The following is a 22128-nucleotide window of genomic DNA, read 5'->3' as shown; positions in this document are numbered from 1 at the left end:
GATGCATGTAACCACTATGATCACCCTACACCTAGGCAGTAGCGTCAAGTTCTCTGTTTGATGGACAAGTTCTCTTAAATTGGTTCCCAGAAACAAGACATAGGTGTAAAAATGCCGCACGTAAGAGTGTGAATGTGATCGAACATGTATTAGCCAGGTCAATTCGTCATTCATTATTCCTAATACTTAGTCATAGAATTCGTAAATATCAGCTGCATCAACTTGTTTTATATCTCTTTCTCTTGTGAATTTCTCGGCACTGTATGTAGTTACCAATACCGGGCTTCGTATAATGTGCACTTTCATGATGTTACTCACAAATGTTGCTATTTTAATTTTATGTTCTACTATTTGGCCTTTGCAAGAGGGAATGTACATCATAAAATTTATGAAAATACAGACTGTCAGAATTCTGTGCGTAAGGACACTGTTTGAACTTGAAGCACACATACTTAAATTAAGTATTATTCCACTCATTCACTTCCTAATAATTTATTCTTGTAATGCTGTGGAAGATGAGCTATTTGTAGTTTATCTACTTTTTAGTGATACATTTTTGCTATTTGCATATTTACGTGATGCGTTTACAATGAATCTTGTTGCATTTTATTCTTGCACAATTCTCTGAGTTTCGTCACCAATAAATTTTTTTAATACCTCAAGATATGATCACTGATAATTTATCGACATTATAAAAATATTAAAATGAACACAAAGATATTATATAATAATATAGTTTTACTTTTTCCCTATCTATAATTTTCGTTACTTTAGTGAACTGATGCTTATTACCAACAGAGTTTGCTATCCACCTTTTGCCGAATTCAATAATTAACACTGTTCCATACGCGCAAGCCAAACGAGTTGAAATCAAGCGGTAGAAAAACGTAGGCCCACACCTACTGTACTATGTTTATTAGAGTTAAAAATCTGCATATGAATCTTTTATGACATTACATTTTATGAGCCGGTCGATTGGATTCTTCCAAGTTAGTGGCGGGTGGTTGCAAACATACAATCGTGATTATTTTTTTCTTTTCATATCATATCAGCTTGTATACTGAAGATAATGGTAGACTAGGTAGTATTCTCATTTTTTTTTCTCAGTCTCTACAATTCGTCAAACTATTATACAGTACCATAAGATAATGTAGAATGGAGATAGGCCCTAACTGTAATAAACAGTCTTTCTTATCTGGACTGCAATTTTGAGTAATACATGACACATTACAACACGCTTTAGTGCATTTTAGGGTTAAGAGCCATTGTGAACCATTTATTTAGTGGAACAAAAATAAAGAATTTTACACAACTTTGTTCATTAAGAAAATACTGAACAACGTACAAGATTTTTTTTTCAGAACATTCATAATTACATGTAAAATAAAAGGAAAATCAACACATTGGAACAATTACAAATAATAATAATAATAATAATAATAATAATAATAATAATAATAATAATAATTTGTACGAAATGGAACTATAAAAATTGGAGATTTATACTTCGAAGAGGTGGAAAAATTCAAATATCTTGGAGCAACAGTAACAAATATAAATGACACTCGGGAGGAAATTAAACGCAGAATAAGTATGGGAAATGCCTGTTATTATTCGGTTGAGAAGCTTTTGTCATCTAGTCTTCTGTCAAAAAGTATGAAAGTTAGAATTTATAAAACAATTATGTTACCGGTTGTTCTGTATGGTTGTGAAACTTGGACTCTCACTTTGAGAGAGGAACAGAGATTGAGGGTGTTTGAGAATAAGTTTCTTAGGAAAATATTTGGGGCTAAGAGGAATGAAGTTACAGGAGAATGGAGAAAGTTACACAACGCAGAACTGCATGCATTGTATACTTCACCTGACATAATTAGGAACATAAAATCCAGACGTTTGAGATGGGCAGGACATGTAGCACGTATGGGCGAATCCAGAAATGCATATAGAGTGTTAGTTGGGAGGCCGGAGGGTAAAAGACCTTTGGGGAGGCCGAGACGTAGATGGTCAGATAATATTAAAATGGATTTGAGGGAGGTAGGATATGATGGTAGAGACTGGATTGATCTTGCTCAGGATAGGGACCAATGGCGGGCTTATGTCAGGGCGGCAATGAACTTACGGGTTCCTTAAAAGTAAGTAAGTAAGTAATAATAATAATAATAATAATAATAATAATAATAATAATAATAATAATAATAATAATAATAATGGTAATAATAATAATAATAATAATAATAATAACAACATACTGCAATTAAACACACTCAACATTACAGTTACTGATACAGAATGAAAATACACAGAACAGAAAAACCCACATAACTACAAAACACAAACTTTAAAATTACCAAACATAAACATATCGCCAGTCCAGAACAAAAGTGACATTAATAAAAAAAAGTGAATGTTCAGGAGAACCAATTTATTGAAAAAATGTAATGTTTGGAAATTTGTATAGATCAAAATTGTGAAGCCGGACATCTCCTTTCTTTACATAGTAAAAAAGCGTGTTTCACGCACTTCGTAATCGAAATCATCGTTTTGACCATAACTTAAATATTTTTCCTTGAGGAGTATAATTTTCATCCCTTATTTTGAATTGTGTCACATTTATTATAAAATAGACTGCAATTATATTATTAAAAGATCTGTTACTATTACTATTATCATTACTAATATTATTATTATTATTATTATTATTATTATTGTTATTATTATTAAATATTCTATATTCACAATCCATGAGCATTAAAAATTCAACAGACATTGTCAAGTTAAAAAGTTAAAACAATTATATATCACAAATAACAGCATTAAACATTCACTAATGTTATAAAAGGTCGCATTTATTAGCCAATTAGTGATTAGTCTTGTAAATTCTACCTTTGTCAAGATTAAATAAATGAAAGGCAATCTTATTTGGTAATTTAATTGCCATGGATTCAAAATTATATTTGATCTTACTCGTAGTTAATCTAACAGACAGAATAGTAAACATATTTTGTTTCCTTGTGTGATGAATTAACATGATCTCTTGGGGATGACAGTATTACCACAGTCACAAAGCTTGAGTTTATGAGGAACAATAGACTGTGCAGGTACTATTTCGCATTGTCTGTAATGAGGCGACAGTAGCGATCCTAGTTGTTAGCAACTGTCTATGGATGCATATTTACTACGTATTGAGCTTCGTGACTATATATACCAAACTGCATAAACAACTTAACAGTTGAGATTTTTTCTCTCATAAATAATAGATGACAAGGCTTGTCAATAAGAGAGTTCGTCATTATTGTGGTGGTCTTCTTTTGCAATATAGATATTTTATTAAGATGTGTACTATTGCTCCAAAGTAAAATTCTGGAACTCAAGTGGTTATTAAGATAAGGATTATAAACAGTTTTACGTACTTGTTAAAAAAATGCATACAAACGTATTGTGACTTAACATTCCGGAAATTTTTCATCCAAACGTACTCGTATAACATAGGATTCCCAAGTAAGTTTAGTTGTTGTTGTTCTTGTTGTTCAGTCAACTGTCCGAAGACAGGTTGCACCCTCATAAGTGACATCAATAAAATATCACTCGTTAAGCAATTAAGCTAGGAGATAATGGGGTAGGGCGGCCAGTTCCTTTCCCTCTTTTTGGCAGCGGATGAATAAAAAAAAATCATTCTTTAATTGACCACTTGTTCTTGTGACAGTTAAATACTGTCAAGTCGGTATTAGTCTGTAAATTCCACCCAATATAATTGATGGCAATACAATGGTACTAAAAACGGAACCTTGTGGAACCCCATGTTAGACAAGAAATTCCTCGGAGTAGAATGCCAATCTTTAATTTGCTGTTGAATATTGATATTGTGGGACAGTCTCTGACATAATCAAGGAAAGAATTCCAAAGTCGTGGAAGCGATATAGTACAAGAATAGGAGTAGAAGGATGTTCTGTGTAGAGGAATAGACAGAAACTGCACGTTCCGGATCATCGGTAGTGAAAGATGAACGAAACGAGGTGCTAGGTAAATGGGTGTGGATGATATATATCAATACAGAAGTATTTCGGATCACTAATTATTAAAAATAAATATTTCATTACTTTCCGTCAATCACATTTGAAAAGTAGGAATAATTTTATGTACTGCAATCTCACTTGTACATTTAGCCGCAAAAAGAATGGGTCGGCCGGCAATTTCTAAGTTACAGAGACATAACATTGCGCATGCGCGTCTCGTCAAAGCTGTAGTTCACTAGGTAACACATAATTAAACCATTTAAATTTGCTGTATTTTGTTTAAGAGTCTAAAATTTGTAATAAAATCGAATGGCAGGTTGATTCTAGATACACCAGGGCCCTTGAATAGTGAAATAATAATAAAATTGATAAATAAAAAATCAACCGGAGCGAATATGAACAGGAAAACCACGTATTATGCCGAACTAATAGTAACAGTTACAGTAGCGTAAGACGTTACGGCATTGATATATTGAACAAGTTGATAGTAGTAGCGCAAGTTTCGAATCTCCCACAATTTTCTTTTTTTAATTACAAATTTGCCATCATATGTGTCTCGCAAAGCTATAATTATGTGGCGATATCTCTTAGAATATTCCCAAACTCTAATAAATAATAAACCTCCCTCTCTCTTTCAAGCAATCCTGCTATCTGTTAATACAACGGAAAACGATATCCAGAAGGAACACTTTTCTTCCAGCAGGATAATCATCCGATACACAGCGCCAATCGGATTCAAAGATGGTTTACGAGGAGGCATGATGTCGACCCAGTCGACTGGCCTCCAAATTCAACAGATATGAATCCGATTCAAAATTTGCGGGCTGCAGTCAAAAGGATCCTACGCTCTATTTGGGCAGAACAACCACCCGTTCGGACACCTGAGGAATTGCGGGACAGAGTTCTAGATGCGTGGGAGGAGATGGCCAAGAATTTAGACCTGTTCCATAATCTTGTGAACTCCATGCAGCGCAGAATGAGGGCAGTTGTTGACGCAGGTGTTTTGTGGACGAGATACTAGTCCCCACCACAGGCCTTGTTTTGTTAATATATTTAAAAATTGTTTGATATGTTAATTTAATTATTTATTTGTGTTTGATATGCGTCCGGTTTTTTAGGATGTGAAACAAGTATTTTTGTTTATACAGGCCATGTCTCACCTATTAATAGCCCACAGGTGATGGGCAATAATATTTTTACAAGGCAGGCATAACGAAGTTTGTTAACAAATGCCATTTCACATTTAAACTAATAAATTAAGTAAAAATTAAAATAAAAATTAATAATTTTACCGTACGGGGAGGCGAACTCACAATTTATGGTACGGATGTCAGACTTCTTACCACTGGGCCACACACTGCTTGTAAGGTGTACTACATTATAGACGGACGACTTTCAATGAAGAGACACCACAGCAATGCCTTGCAGTGCGTTACGTTTACACGAGTGAACCGCGCGATAGAACTTAGCATTTCTATCGACCAATATTCGGCCCATTCATTTTGCCGCTAAGTGTACGTCCCATAACTAATTATTGCAGACTTGCAGTAAAATAATGTTGGCTATATAGCTTTATAAACGTGCAACATGTAATATATTTGCTATTTCATACCTTAAATTGATGTAAATACTAACGAGTAAATACTGAGTGTTCCATAACTTAAAATTATTTAAGTTAGTGTATTGTCACAGTCTAGTATATACAGTCATGAAGACCAATATGTACGAAATATGCATCCATAGATAGTTGCTAACCACTAGAATCGCTACTATTGCCCCATTACAGACAATGCGAAATAGTACCGGCACTGTCTATTGTTTCTAGTACCCTCAAAACTTAAGCTTCGTGACTGTACATACTAGACTGTGGTATTATATTATAGTCTTCTTTCCCAGTCTCTTTTCCGACACTCTCACTTCCGGTAAACAGTAAACAAGCTACAGGCCTACCGTGGGAATTAAGTATGTAGTCTGCAGCATTATATCGAAATTTTACTGAGCTTATAACAAACTAAGTAAAATTTGTGAAAGAGAAAATGAACTAAGCGTGTCCCCTTGTTTCTTTGTTATATCCTTTAAAAATTAATAGGTCATTTAACAACATTCCGATGAATGAGTGAAAGACCTCTACTCTAACTGAAGAAATAAATACAACATGTACTTTAACACTGTACTGTGGTGCATTTTAATTGATATTCATGTGTATTCTACACTCATATATCCATTATTTCCACGGCTTTTGTGTGGAAAACATCGAGGAACATTAAACAGGTAAGACAGCGAGACACATTTCGTGGAAAACAACCAGGCACGAAGCTCATCTTACATTTTCTGTTTCCATGTAACCATGAGAGACATCAGACTAAACGTTTCATCTAGAAATGTTATAATCTTTGTACCTTGTACCTAAAATATGTGAGTCCATAAAGAACAAATATCTGACATAAAAGAATATTTAAATCTCTTTTTGTAAAGTCTGATCCGTGCCTTGACATAAGATGTGTTACAAGAAATACTTTTTTGATAGGAATAAAGTAAAATCTAATTTTGATAATTTTTCTGACATTCATGTTTGCTGTTCAACACCAGTAAATATAAATTACAAGTGAAAACTTCAAAACGACTTAAAGGTTCGTACATAAAGAAGTATAGAGAAAAAAATCGACATTTATTTTTTTCACGATGTCTTCTCATTGCTTCAAATACATATATTGAAAACATCACGATAGGTTTCACTCAAATTGTTGCAATACTAACACTCAAGTCCACAGGAATTACTTGCAGTTCACACTGTGTAAATTAATTGCAAGTAGTAGTGGTGGTGGTGGTGGTGGTGGTGGTGGTGGTGGTGGTGGTGGTGGTGGAGGTGGTGGTACTAACGCTTAGTCAATAATAAATAACAGTAATAATTGGGTTCTAAAACTACATTAGTCTAGGGGCCCAAAATGTGTAAATCCACTCTACTATTAAATAGAATAATATATCTGAATACTGTTACATCTCATAAGCGACATTCTGGTATAAGGCTCCTAAATACTGTAATAAAATATACGAAATAAAATCAGTAGTTTATGATAAATTGCTCCATATACAGATACACCAGTCAGACATCATTACTCAAGATAATTCTTCCTTATCAGAAATGCCGAAGAAATACATTTCCACGAAAATCTCGAAATATATGTTACAAGGCACCACAAAATTCCATCCATGTAATGCATACAATGAGGGAGTGAAAGCCAGACAATAATAATATGCTTAGTGTTAATACATCAATTCTTTTGCATATAAACTTACGTTTAAAATGTAATATGTCCATGCTTGAAGTTACCGCTGATAATAAACTTAAATTCAAAAATGGTCTATACGAATTACCGGTTAAAATATTTCTCAAGGTTCAAACATATATATATATATATATATATATATATATATATATAAATATATATATATATAAGTTTTGACAAAATTAACACAACATTTATTTCTTTCACGATATTTATCTCTTCTCATTTCATCAAGTATACGGAAAATATTACGACAAATTTCACAGCCATTCTAATTATATTGACACTGAAGTCCTAATCAATTTCATTCGGTTTTAAATGTGTACACTAATTACACTTTTAAATATTCTGATTTAATTGAAAGTTGAAAATGAGAAACATTATGAGGAAATAATTAAATAAATTATGTTTCTTACTCCATTAATTTACTCAAAATATCTGTTTCGATTTCGCCGTTAAAATTTGAATGCCGCCGATATTACACAGGATTATATTCATCTCAAACTGTTCACACTGACACGAATTTGTGAAAAAATATTATACCACATCCACTCCACAATAAATACTACACAGCTCACAGCACAACCAGCAAGATACATGTAGAAACTGATAGAGAGATGGGATATTGAGAAGACAAAGTAATCTGTCGAAATTTTCTCAACAAATGGTATCGTTTCAATATCTTTAATCCTATGAAATTCCTCGAGTTCAACGTTTTCTACCCTCAATTTGCCGTAGAAGTTGCTGACAATTTTACTGAACAATCCTGTTTCCTTCATATTTGTTACTACGCGATTGAAATTATTAAAAAAATAAGAGCCCCAACGGAAATATATGCTTCTTTGTAGCTTCCAAGTAAAATCTTTTACTAAACAAATGTTAGCATCTTTATTCTTCAGCAGATAGTACTCAAGGGCTTCAGTGGTGTCGTAAAAGGCAAAGTTTCCGGAAATACTCACTCTATCGAAACAATGAAATCTGTCACTGCAATTTACTCTATTTTTCTCAACCTTTGTTAGTTCTTTGCTAAAACCTATGTAAGCGACTCCGTCTAAAAAAGGGTCATATCCATATTCAATTCCAGAGTTAAGGATCTCATCAAACGATGTGATCTGCTTTCCAACTCCGGGATCAACAAGTAAACTGGTGAAGAATGTCACATAGATTGTCACTAAACCATAGCAATACCACACGAAAGAGATGAAGACAATCCTCTTGCTAAGAGTGCTAGGAAGTTTCGAAGCCGAGACCCCGACGGTGACTGCCCACATGTCCAAGAGTCTAACAGAAGCTGTCGTGTGCTCGTAGGATTCAAGGTATAACACTGAGATTTTCTGAAGTGCCCAGAGAACACAAGCTATAGCCGCATACACTAGGATTGTTATAATCCAAACTTCAGGTGAAAACACCCTTGTGAGTATCCCCATCCTGGACAATGGTTTCGCGCAAGGAACAAACCATTCGTAACTCAAGTCTTCGTGGGATGTAATTCTATCTAAACCGTATCCTACATCAATTGTCATACTATCTGTTACTGCCACATAATCATTATCATACAGTTTAGTTATCCACTTGGAAGTCATATCAAATCGCGAAGTTTGTTTTGGGAAAGGGTCGAATTTTATTGTTAAATTGAGTTGATTGCAAACAAATAATACGATATCCACTAGATAATTAAAGTAAATTACTGTTAATTCCCTTCTTTCATTCATCACCCATTTATAGTTCTTTGTGCTTGCTAACAATGTTATTGGACAGCCATGAAAATTTTTATACTTCGAAGAATTGGGAAGCAAAGATAAGATACCGAAGGTATCCATCTGAGAAACTAACCACTGGCCTGTATGAATAACATCTATGTTGTTCTTACATTGATGTTCAGAATTAAAAGCAATCCAAGTGTAAGCATCAAGTGATGTTGAATTCAAATCTGCTAGAAGCAACACAGCTTCATACGCTTCATGTTTATCCCACATCAAATTCTTGATCTCCGTTGCTATTTTCAACTTATCAGTACTCATGATGCTTGTAACCACGACAATCAACCTACATTTTCTCAGTTGGGGAATGTGTCTTAGCACCAAGTTCTTTGTTTGACGAGCAAGTTCTTTTAAATTGGTTCCCGAAAATAATACATACGTGTAAAAATGCCGAACCTCAATGTCGTATGAATGTGACTGAACATGGATTGGCATCTCCAATTTCTCATTCAATATTCCTAATATTAAATCATGGAATTCGTAAACATCAGTTGTTTCATCTATTTTCATATTTCTTTCTGTTCTGATGTTTTTGGGAACCTGGACGGATACCAATACGGAGCTCCGTGTAATATGCAGTTGCATGATGTTACTCACAAATTGTGCCATTTTAATTTTATCGTCTACTATTTGGTTTGAGCAAGAGGTACTGTAAATCAACAAAAGAAGGAAAATGCAGACTGTCAGAATACAGCGCCTAAGGACACTGTTCGATGTTGCAGCACACATGCTTAATTTAAGAATCACTTCACTCGTTCACTTCCTCAATTATTTTGATAATGCTGTGTTTAGTTTAATACTTCAAAATATGATCACCGATGATTTGTAGACATTATAAAAAATGTTACAAATTAAAACAATAATACAGTTTTACTTTTATAATCTATTTTCTTTACTGAACTGATGCATATTACCAACAGGATTGGCGATCCACTGTCTAATGAATTCAGTAACTGACTCCATTTCATATGAGCAAGTCTAACGATTTGAAATAAAGCGCCAGGAAAACGTAGGCCTACACCTACAGTGTTGTGTTAGTTCAAGTTAAGAATCTGCATATGAATCTTTTATGACATTGCCTTTTATGAAGCGATCGATTGGATTCTTCCAAGTTAGTAACGAGTGGTTAAAAATCTATTATCGTGATTACCTTTAATCTCCATATCATAATATCAGACATTTCTTTCTGAAGGAAGTAAAATAGGGAGAGGAATACGACAAGGATGTCTTTTATCACTTACCCTGCTGAACATCTATTTGGAGGATTCGGTGAAGAACTGTTTGCAGAATATGAGATGGATGACAGTAAAAGAAGAATAGTAAAGTGCATAAGATTTTCTGATGATATGGCGTTGTCATACATTCATTCATTCATTCATTCATTCATTTATTTTATTCCATAGATCTTACATGAGCAATGAAGCTGTAAGATGTGGAACAAGTAAAAATTTTACAATATTACAATTACAATTTTTGAAGTTTTACAATTTAGTAATTTTCTACAATTTTTACACTTTTGTGCAATTTTTTACAATATTTTGGTGAGATGTAATGAGATGAGGTGAGGTCCGAGGATTCGCAAAAAGATTACCATGCATTTGCCGTTTCTTTGGGGAAAACCTCGGAAAAAACCCAACCAGATAATCAAATCAAAAGGGATGATGCCTAGGACTCGCCATAGACCATCCGGCTTCAGTCCCACGGCTGGGGAAAACCTCGGAAGAAACCATTCGATGAGACCAAAGGGGGATCCAACCCAAGCCAAAGACGAGGGGACGATATTAAGAAATAGGATACTAAAGTTAAATGTCAGCTGTGAACAGTATAGAATAGCGATAAATGCAAATAAGACGAAACGGTGGTTATAGGAAGAAAAATGAAGAAGGTAAATTGCGAATGCTACATGAGGCAGTAGAACAAGTGGACAGCTTCAAATATTTCGGGTATACACTCGATACTATTGCAAGTGACTATCGCCCATCTCTATTGCCGAGGTGTCCGAAAAGTCAAAACAGAAAACTCGGGTAACGTCGGCCGGGTACTTTATGCTAATAATAAGTAACAGCATAAAAATGGGAACTTTTTTCTGAACTTCCTATATATGTAAATAACTTAATGAATATGACGAGACATGTATTTCACTAGTGTTTTACTGAAAATCGTGCGCTGATATGAAGAAATCAATTAATCTTCCTATTCCTTGCCATGTAATTCGCGAGAAATATGGACATACAACACAGGTGAAACAACTGCTTCTTTTTCAAGCAATCAATACAATGTACTAGAATAAAATCATGTATTTGTATGTGTATATATTCACACTGCAAATGGGTATATACCCGGTGGCAGTAGCAAATAATTACACTCAATAATGACAATTAATAATAAACACAACTAATGAAAAATACAATTAGTAATAAATTAATAATAATAATAATTAATTCTAATAATTAATAATAATAACAATAACAACAGTAATAATAATAATAATAATAATAATAATAATAATAATAATAATAGTTTTATTTTCCCTGGCAGAGTTAAGTCCATCAGGCCTTCTCTTCCACTCAACCAGGATCAAATCACATACAGAAAAATACATACCGGTATACAAATATTGACTTAAAAATAATAATAAACATAATAAAGTAAAAAAGAGAGAATTGTATACATTACACAATCAGTATTAACTTTAAAATAGTAATAATAATAAAAAATATGTATAATAAAAAAAGAGACTGAATACATAATCACAAATAGGAAAATACATTCTAGTATACAAGTATTAACTTAAAAAAATTAATACAAATGAATATAATCTCACAACTAAATGAATAGTACATTTAGTATGATCAGCACAGCACGTGTTACATTGTGACAATGACAATTACCTAGATGTAGATTCATTTTCCGGGCTGAGAGGCCGTGGTCTATTAGTTGGTTTTATACCAGACGTTTCGTCTGCAACTGCGGCAGACATCTTCAGTGGAGTGGTATCCGAGGTCGCAAGACTCTTCTCGGCGTACCTGAGGCAACTGAAACGTCTGGTATAAAACCAACTAACAGACCACGGCCTCTCAGCCCGGAAAATGAATCTACATCTATAGACTCCAGCCGTGAAAGCCTACACTGCAAAATTACCTAGATATTAGTGTTAATGGAAAAATAAAGTAATGACTGTGTAAAGTAATAATAATAATAATAATAATAATAATAATAATAATAATAAATAAAATTATACCCAAAAAAACCAATTCTGTGCATTTAAAATATTTCTAAACAACCTAATTTTAAACAACTGAGGACTAAGACTACCCCTGATTTCTAGCGGCAGCGAATTCCATGAGTGGGCCATGGCTATTAAGAAAGAACTTGAGTACAGAGATGTCTGATGACGTGGCATTGATAGCAACAGACTGTGCTGTGAACGTATAGTACGATTATGATGTGAAGCTAGGAGAATAAGCTGAGAAGCAAGGTAGTTGGATGTGGAATTATGTACTGTATAATTCGATATAGCAGGCAAAGAGAATGTACTAAACGTCGATCTTGCAAGCGGAGCCAGGAGAGTCGTAGAAAATATTCCGATATATGATCATGTCGGCGGATATTGAAAATAAATCGGACGCAGACATTACGTACACGTTGAAGTTTTTGAGAAAGTTCAGCACTGAGGTCGCTATATAAACCATCACAATAGTCAAAGTGATGACAATAATAATAATAATAATAATAATAATAATAATAATAATAATAATAATAATAATAATAATAATAATAATAATAATGAGCATCCTAAATTAGAAAAAGCACGATCACTTAAAATATCATTCAAAGTAAATCTAATTTGTATCTTAACCCTAAGTTCGAACTAAAACCCACGAGTATGATATGTTCATATCTGCACAAGTACCTTTCAGCACTATACTTATTTCGCTGTCAACGTATAGCGGTCAAGTTTTTACACATCCCTTCTCTTATAGATAATACGTTGGGTGTACTCCGAATTGCTATTCGGTTACTTGACATTGCATCTAAAACACTTTAAAAGTTACCTTGGCATTTTCTTGAGATTATATCAAGGAACAATATTGTTTCCCGCCTATATTAATTGCAATAATTTCAGTGAGAGTATCAGAGATGTGAAAAACATAAGCAAGTTCTCAGAAGATTTATGTATGTATTTAGTGCCTCAGTGAATAGTTCATTCTATGAATATTTCCCATAAACTCTATAGACAAATTATATGACTGGATATCAAATATGATTCTGCTAAGGATGTTTATAATAATTTAACTGCACTTTAATAAGTAAATGTTAATGCATTAAACTTCTAAAATGAGAAACAATTTTGAATTAATATTTAATTATAAAGTTTGAAATTTGATTTTTAACAAAAATATATTGATAACGCTGCTGTTGATCTTCCTTCCTTTCTACTCTAATTTGTCACGAGATAAATAATTGACAATTCACGCCATATCGCCAGTTATAAAATAAATACAAAAATTGTAATATGTAAACTGATGATGACATCGAGAAAATTAATATTATATGAAATTGTTAATACTGAACATTCTCGTCTGAAACCAGCATTAATATTTTCTATAAATTTAAATTCATATAGCGAGTAAAATGTGTAACGAAAAACAATGTGCCATTGCTTAAGTGGTTAGGGCAATCTACGATAATTGTGTTCCACACTGAACGGTTTCATTGAAAATGTCAAAAAATTAAATACGAGTATATTGTTTTGTGTTGAATAACACAGATATCTTGATAATGCCGTATCACACGAAATGGATTTTCTTCACCATTATCACTTTAATGGTACTTTGTGCCTTCACTTCTTCATTCATGAACACAATGACATATAATAACCAAATGAGAGTTAAACACATGAAAATGGCAAAGTTTGTGAGTAACATTACAGAAATTCATATCAAACGACGTCCTGTTCTGGTATCAGTCCAACGTTCTGAAGTAAAAACAAAGCAGGGAAAAGTATATAATTTTGATTCGCCTAATATTTACAAATAATATTCGATTCTAAGATTCAGTTTTACAACTATTGACGAATGGTGACGTGAAATGGCCAGTCCAACTCCAAAATCACAGATATATAAACGAACGTCGTTGTTACACATATGTGTTCTTTTCGGGAACAAACTTGAAAGAACTTATTACACAGCCCTCGAAGCTAACGGAATTTCCTCATTACCGTTTTTACAGATTTAGGGTGATTGTTATCGCAACTTATAACGTCAAACCGGATAGCAAGAAAATTGCTGTGGATATGAAGAATTTATTGTGGAATAGATGAGAGGTGCTTGACGGTTTGTTACTTGTCACAGAGTTGAATTCTACATCATATGACGCTTACACGTGGTTTCTTTATAATTCTACAAATAAATTCAAGAAAGACATTAATGTTGTTCATATCGGCCAATGGCTTCTTTCTGAGATGGATACTTTACGCACCAAATACTTTTTACCAAAGCCATCGATCTACAAAAAATTTTCAAGGTTGTCGAATCAAGTTATTTGCAGACACCTTACATTATGAAACTCTGCACCTAGAAAGAAATATACTAATATGATATAATATTATGATTATTTAAGGAATTAGGTACAGCTCCAGCAGCAAAATTTTGATAATAATCAACATTTTTTCCCTCCATTACTGTATCTTGTACAATAATGAAAATTAGTATGAATAAAACACTGTTCTTCTGCTATATGAAAAAAGTATTTTTACGATTTAAAAAAATTATTTACATTTTTTTTTTTTTCAAAATTCAGTTCACTGTGCAGTGATGAAGCGTTTCCCAAACAACTCAAAAACTATCCAACATTCTGTGTGTATTTATTCATGTCATATCTACAATGTGATGCAAGATCACTTCTCTATCTTTGATAGATTGTCTGATAAAAAATAAATTCTTTTAAAAATGCTCAAATATCAGTATTTTCTTCTAACACAAAATTATTATTTATTAAGGAATGTACTTGAAAGAGCATGATATTGCAGACACGAGTTTCAGCAATAAAATAAAAGAGAGAGAACATGAAATCTTAGAAATATATTTTCATATAGCAGAAGGACAGTGTTTTACACATACCAAAAAATGTTGAATATTTCCAAACATTTTACTGCTGTAAGCTATACCTAACCCTTTAATTGATATTGTACTGTTTGTTTGCAAAGAACTGAATTTATCGATTACAAACGATCTTTTCTCAAAAATAATTAAAAGACATGGTCTGCAGCTTTTGGTGTGAATGGATATTGTTTTTTTTTATTTTTTTTTTTACTTGGTTATTTAACGACGCTGTATTAACTACGAGGTTATTTAGCGTCGATGGGATTGGTGATCACGAGATGGTATTTGGCGAGATGAGGAAGAGGATTCGCCATAGATTACCTGACATTTGCCTTACGGTTGGGGAAAACCTCGGAAAAAACCCAACCAGGTAATCAGCCCAAGTGGGAATCGAACCTGCAACTCCGGATCAGTAGGCAAGCGCCTTAGCCGACAGAGCTACGCCGGTGACTGGGATATTGTTTGGGATGAATATGTGACAGTGATGCCCTCTAATTGGGCATTACAGCAAGGAATTTAGATATAATTTCGTCATACAAGGATGCCAGTTACAAATGGTCGTATCTTGTTTAAGAAAACGCTCAAAGAAGTGGATTTTGACAAGAGTATTTACAAATGACGTTTGGATTGCTGTGATTTTAGTATTTGTGGGAACTGGTTTGATTTTCTTGGTGCTTGCTAAGTTCTCCAGAATGTTCACAGAATCAACTGAGCAAACGAATTCTTTTCTGAACTTGTGGACACTTACGCTAAAAATCTCTACGTCAGTTGTTCCCCATACTTCAAGTCTGAGAATTTGTACAATTCTCTTCCTATGGTACTGCAATACACTAGTGACCATCTACCTTACTAGTTTACACGTGAATCAGGAAAACGCAAATTATCTCAAACCTGCTCATCCATAAACTGAGAAATTTGTATTTGTCAGAGACTGCTGTGAGTTGCATATTTTTCATAATTTAGTATAAAAAATTACATATTCTGGACACAAAAAAATAGCATATTCAGCAATTCTCCGAAGTTTACTGAATAAGGACTGATTCATGTCCTGTAGAAACGTGATATTATGTCTAGCTCATTTGTTTTAGTACCATGTGAGTCAGTATATCTGAATAACAAAAATGGAGGTAATGTTCGATACTGCAAAAAATCTTGTCCTTAGTTCAAAACATTATTTAGGCTTAGATCTGTGAAACACACGGAATTGCAAAAAGCGTTTCTAAACAACTTCAATCAGTGCTTGAAAAAAATTCTAGATAGCAGTCTGCATGTTAAGCTAGCAAAATCGCTACGTAGTGAAGCAGCTGAATTAAAACATTTGACACAAGAATAAATAGGTCTATGAAGTTCATCCCGTGCACCTTTGACTTCTTGTGATATGCAGAGGTTATTTACAGTGTACAGAGTATACAGTGTATATTTCATATTGTTCTAGTGTGTTGAGTTTTTGGTTTTTGGGTTGTATGTGTAGGACTTCCATGTCTGTATTTATGTTATTGTATGTGTGGTTAGCATTAGTTGTGTGTTCGGTATAATGTAGATGTATTATGTCCTCTGGTTATTGCTTTAATGTGTTCTTTGTATCGAGTTTGGAATGATCTGCCTGTCTGTCCAATGTAGAAACTCTTGCAACTATTGCAAGTGAGTTTGTAAATGCCTGTGTGGTTGTATTTATTTGTTTGTGTTGTTTGTGTGTTGAGATGTCTTCATAGTGTGTTTTCTGTTCTGTATGCTATGTTGTATTTCTGTTTTCTGAATGAGGATGCGATCTTGTGTGTGCTGAGCGAAGATGAGATAACGCCGAGATCTAGTAGGCTCTGAGGATGGTGTCAAGTAACACCGAAAAAGCTGTAAGCCACACATGCTTAAATAATTAACACGAGTGAGATCGCCATTTAATCAATTATTTGGAATTTATTATTATTATTATTACTATTATTATTATTATCATCATAATCACCATCATCATCATCATTATTACCATCATCATCATCATCACCATCATCATCTTCGTGATTTTCTGGGCTAAAATGTATGAGCCTCTTCTCGTATTAACACAATGAAATTATAGCCTACATTCTTGGAACTCGGAAAAAATGAAAGAAATTTCAATAAATATATGTATAAATGTAAAAATATTGAACGACATATATACTAGATGTGATGTTTCTCCACTGTGCGATGTTAAGGCGTGGGAATAAAGTCATAAAGAGCTCAATAAACAATGTGTGTGTTTCAGAGAAAAATTATTTATTTACTTGAAACGAAGTGGGACGGTTAAATAGATTCTAAATAGAAGATAACGAAGCTTTTCATTATATCAATACTGTTGAGAAAATACGTCAATAGTGCACTGTATAGTTAACATTTATTTTTCTGAGAAATACCGACAATAAATTTATCTGTATGCTTGTTCCCGAGGCTGAAAACAATACTTTTAAGTGTCGCACTTTCCGTGACTGTGTTTGTGAATCATGTCCACAAACCAATTTTCGAATTCTCACATATCAGTCTTTAAAAAAATCAAATTAACACCACATTTGTAAATTTGCAAGAGGTTCGTATTTTAAATAATCTTTCACCTACTAAAATTAACTGGTGAAATGAAGTATGAGATACAAAAAAACATCTTTCAGACAGGGGAGGTCCTCGTTAGTCTAGCATAAAGGTTCTCAAACTTTTTTTCTCCGAGTAGCGCTAATTCTATGTGGTGAAGAATGGGTAGAACGGAGAAAAATTATGTACTTCGGTACATCATAGTAATATGCTAATTCTATGTACTAAAGACTCAAGTACCACTTACTATAAGAAATTTAGGGTGCTATTCATAGACATTTCACAGCACGCGCTACGAGCGTACTAAGCTAGCCCCGGCTATCGACTGGTTACTTGTACAGAATTCAAATCATATCCTACCGCTAACACTGGTTTATGAATACGAAAAACGCTGATCATCCACAAGAAACCCACGCTAAAAATGTCTATGAATACGGCCTTTAGGGATTTACCATGAATTAAAGTACTGAGAAACATGGTCTTATCTCGATGGCGCTAGGTTTTCAGTTTATAGCAGGGCTGGCCAGCAAGAGCGGATTCTACTCTCTCACGGGGAGCCGTATGATTTCTCTTCATTCCCTTTCTTCCCCGCCGAATACCGCGCAGCGCTGATTCAGAAACGGATGAATATTAAGCGTCCCCGTTTAGAGTCTAGATCCGCTCCCGATGTCCAGCCCTGGTATATAGTCAAAAACAGTGGCGGCACGTGATCAAATAGTACGCGTGTTCACAATTTTGTGTTCCAATACCGAAGAGAATTTGAAATCATACGTTTAATATGAAATGTCATGATTCCAATGTTTCACTATCGAAAAAATTGTGCATAAGTTCAAAATATATAATAGTAATAATAATAATAATAATAATAATAATAATAATAATAATAATAATGATGATGATGATGATGATGATGATGATGATGATGATGATGAAACCCAATCTTTTTACTTCCAATTTTTCCTAGTAAGTCAGTTTACCCAGTTCTTTATGATCAAAAGTGCTTGAACAGATTCATTGTTTATGTTTGTTAAAAATTAATAGGCCTACATAGGCTACCACAATACCGTTATTTAAAAAAGCGTGTGTTGTGTGTAATATATGAGCCGTTCAGAGCAGAAGTGGTGTAAGTCAAAAATGGGTAATGAGGGTTAAAGTAAACATTCTGTAAAATACAGCGCAAAGTAGCAATTAATATTCAATTTATTTAAACTATTAATAGTCAGTGGATAGCACGAAGGACATATTAATTGCTACTTTGCGCTGTATTTTACAGAATTTTTACTGTAACGTCCACAACTGTGGAGTAACGGTCAGCGCGTCTGGCTGCGAAATCAGGTGGCCCGGGTTCGAATCCCGGTCGGGGCAAGTTACCTGGTTGAGGTTTTTTCCGAGGTTTTCCCTCAACCCAATACGAGCAAATGCTGGGTAACTTTCGGTGCTGGAACCCGGACTCATTTCACCGGCATTATCACCTTCATCTCATTCAGACGCTAAATAACCTAGATGTTGATACAGCGTCGTAAAATAACCCAATAAAAAAAAACTACTGTAACCCCATCCTCATAGATTGATTACTGTAAATACATGTCAGTAAATATTACTCTTAAATATTATACACCACCATACAGATACTTAAATTCATACCACTATCACTGTCTGCCAGCACGTGTTTGAAAGCTACACTATGCTACTATGCTAACACCAAACTATAGTAATTCACAAACTAAACTCTCGTAGCAGCATTGTACACAGACCCACATAAAGTAAAAGTTCCAACAGTGCGAAATGCTGATACCTACAGTGATGAAAGAGTAATGGAACGGAGAAAAAATCTCTCCGGCACCGGGATTTGAACCCGGGTTTTCAGCTCTACGTGCTGACGCTTTATCCACTAAGCCACACCGGATTCCACCCCGGCGTCGGAAGAATCGTCTCAGTTTTAAGTTCCAACTCTTGGGTTCCCTCTAGTGGCCGCCCTCTGCACTACGTCATAGATATCTATGAACTTAGGACCGAAGTCCACACATGTGCTGAGGTGCACTCGTAATGAGTGACTAGTTGGCCGGGATCCGACGGACTAGGTGAGTCCATTTAGTTACGCCAAGGTGTGTTTGGGTTATTCACTCGCTTGCCCTATCTCTACTCAGGAAATCTCTCCACTCCTCCTATTACTTCCCCTCTTTCGCGTCGCTGAGCTGTCAGGACTAAATAATCGATCTGTAAATATCGGTCAAATTGTGGGCAAGCACCCGGTGGCAGTGGTATACACAATATAAACAATACACAATAAAATGATAAGCAATACACAATAATAATAATAATGTACAGTAGTGGCAAAAAAACCGGACCGACGCTTGTAGCTGATACAAAAGAATCCTGTGCTATGTATTGTGTTAAACTGTGGTAGTTTCAATATGGATACTGAAGCCAGAGGTATGTACTGCTATTTAATGTAAAAATACGTAGCCATCTTTGCCGAATAGAGGTAGAAATGTAATATTGATGCCGGATGAAAATAAAACTCTCAAAGTTTTTTTCGTCTGTAAGTTTGAGGCACTGAAGGAAACAAAAGACGGTAAGAATCGAACAAATGCAATAAATTTCATTGTTACAATTAATTATACCAGACGGATGTGTTTTGTGACTAGCAAAATTAAAGTTTCATATTGGTACTGATACTTTTTCAATTCACTCTCTTCCCTGCACTGACACTATGGCACATTTCACTGACACTGTACAACACATTTCACTGATACTATGGAACACAGTTCACTGACACTATACAACACATTTCACTGACACTATACAACAAATTTCACTGACACTATACAACACATTTCACTGATACTACAGAACACATTTCACTGACATTATACAACACATTTCACTGACACTATACAACACATTTCACTGACACTATACAACACATTTCACTGACACTATACAGCACATTTCACTGACACTACACAATACAGATCACTGATACTATAGGAGACATTTCACTGACACTATAAAACACATTTCACTGATACTATAGAACACATTTCACTGACACTATACAACACATTTCACTGACACTATACAACACATTTCACTGACAGTATACAACACATTTCACTGACACTATACAACACATTTCACTGATACTATAGAACACATTTCACTGACACTATACAACACATTTCACTGACACTATATAACACATTTCACTCACATTATACAACACATTTCACTGACACTATTCAATACAGTTCACTGATATTATAGAAGACATTTCACTGACACTAAAAACACATTTCACTGATACTATAGAACACATTTCACTGACACTATACAACACATTTCACTGATACTATAGAACACATTTCACTGGCACTATAAATTATCACTGTTTGAAACTATTCACTGCCACTGTAAACCATAATTCCACTGAGTCACGGCGATTCACTGATACAACAGTTCAAATAAGACAAACAATTACACCCTTATTGTTCCTTAGAATCATACTTATAAACTACATTAAACTAAAAATTTCTAGTCTAAAACTCAGTTACAAGATATTTTAAACTAATTTACAATTCAAACCACGGGAATAACTCGTCAGGCTAGGTAAATACATGTCACCTTAAGTGATGTAACATATCTTTTTTTTATTTACACTTTATACACAACTTTTTAAGTTATCTTTTAGTCTCATTAAGGAAGGACAGCCCTCAAAGACCGCTGCACATAGGACTAATTGTAAAACCATCGTAGCATTCACATCATTTACTACGTTTTTTTATCTACCACGGAACCAGTCGCATCAATTTTTTTACACGCTTCCAAAATGACGACATATATTTCCATATTTCAATCCATTTAGGGTTGTGAATTTTTCAATGTGCTTGAACAATCTGTGTTACATTCACAGTAACTCTGAAGAAGGCCAATTTGCAATTGCAGTTTATTTCATTTGCCATAACAACAATAGTGAAACAATAATTGCAACAAAAGTTTCCGTGAAAATGAACCTCACTACTAGAGTTTGATTTTAAATTTTAATGGTGTTTAATACGGTCAGAACAATTTGGGATATTTTACCGTGTCGTAGATCTAGAGACGACCAATGTTTCGGGACCCAAAAAGTTGGACCGTATATTGTCCAATTCTTTGTTACCAGAACATTCTGCTAACTTGGTTACCAAAATAAAATAGAACTTTCATTGTCCTTTTTGTAATTAGATTCATATCTAGTTAGAATAGATGGGAATATAAATGTATGTACACTTCGGAATTTTTATACTTAAGTTTAAAAGTCTGTAGAAAATAGGCTACCAAGTTTTTATATTGAGTTATAAGTTACGTCATTTGTAATTGATCGTCTTTTTCGAAATTATAAATTACCGAGGTAAACGCTAGGTATACT

This window comes from Periplaneta americana, chromosome 9, assembly GCF_040183065.1.
Source record: "Periplaneta americana isolate PAMFEO1 chromosome 9, P.americana_PAMFEO1_priV1, whole genome shotgun sequence".
NCBI lineage: Eukaryota > Metazoa > Arthropoda > Insecta > Blattodea > Blattidae > Periplaneta > Periplaneta americana.
This window is presented reverse-complemented; position numbering follows the sequence as displayed.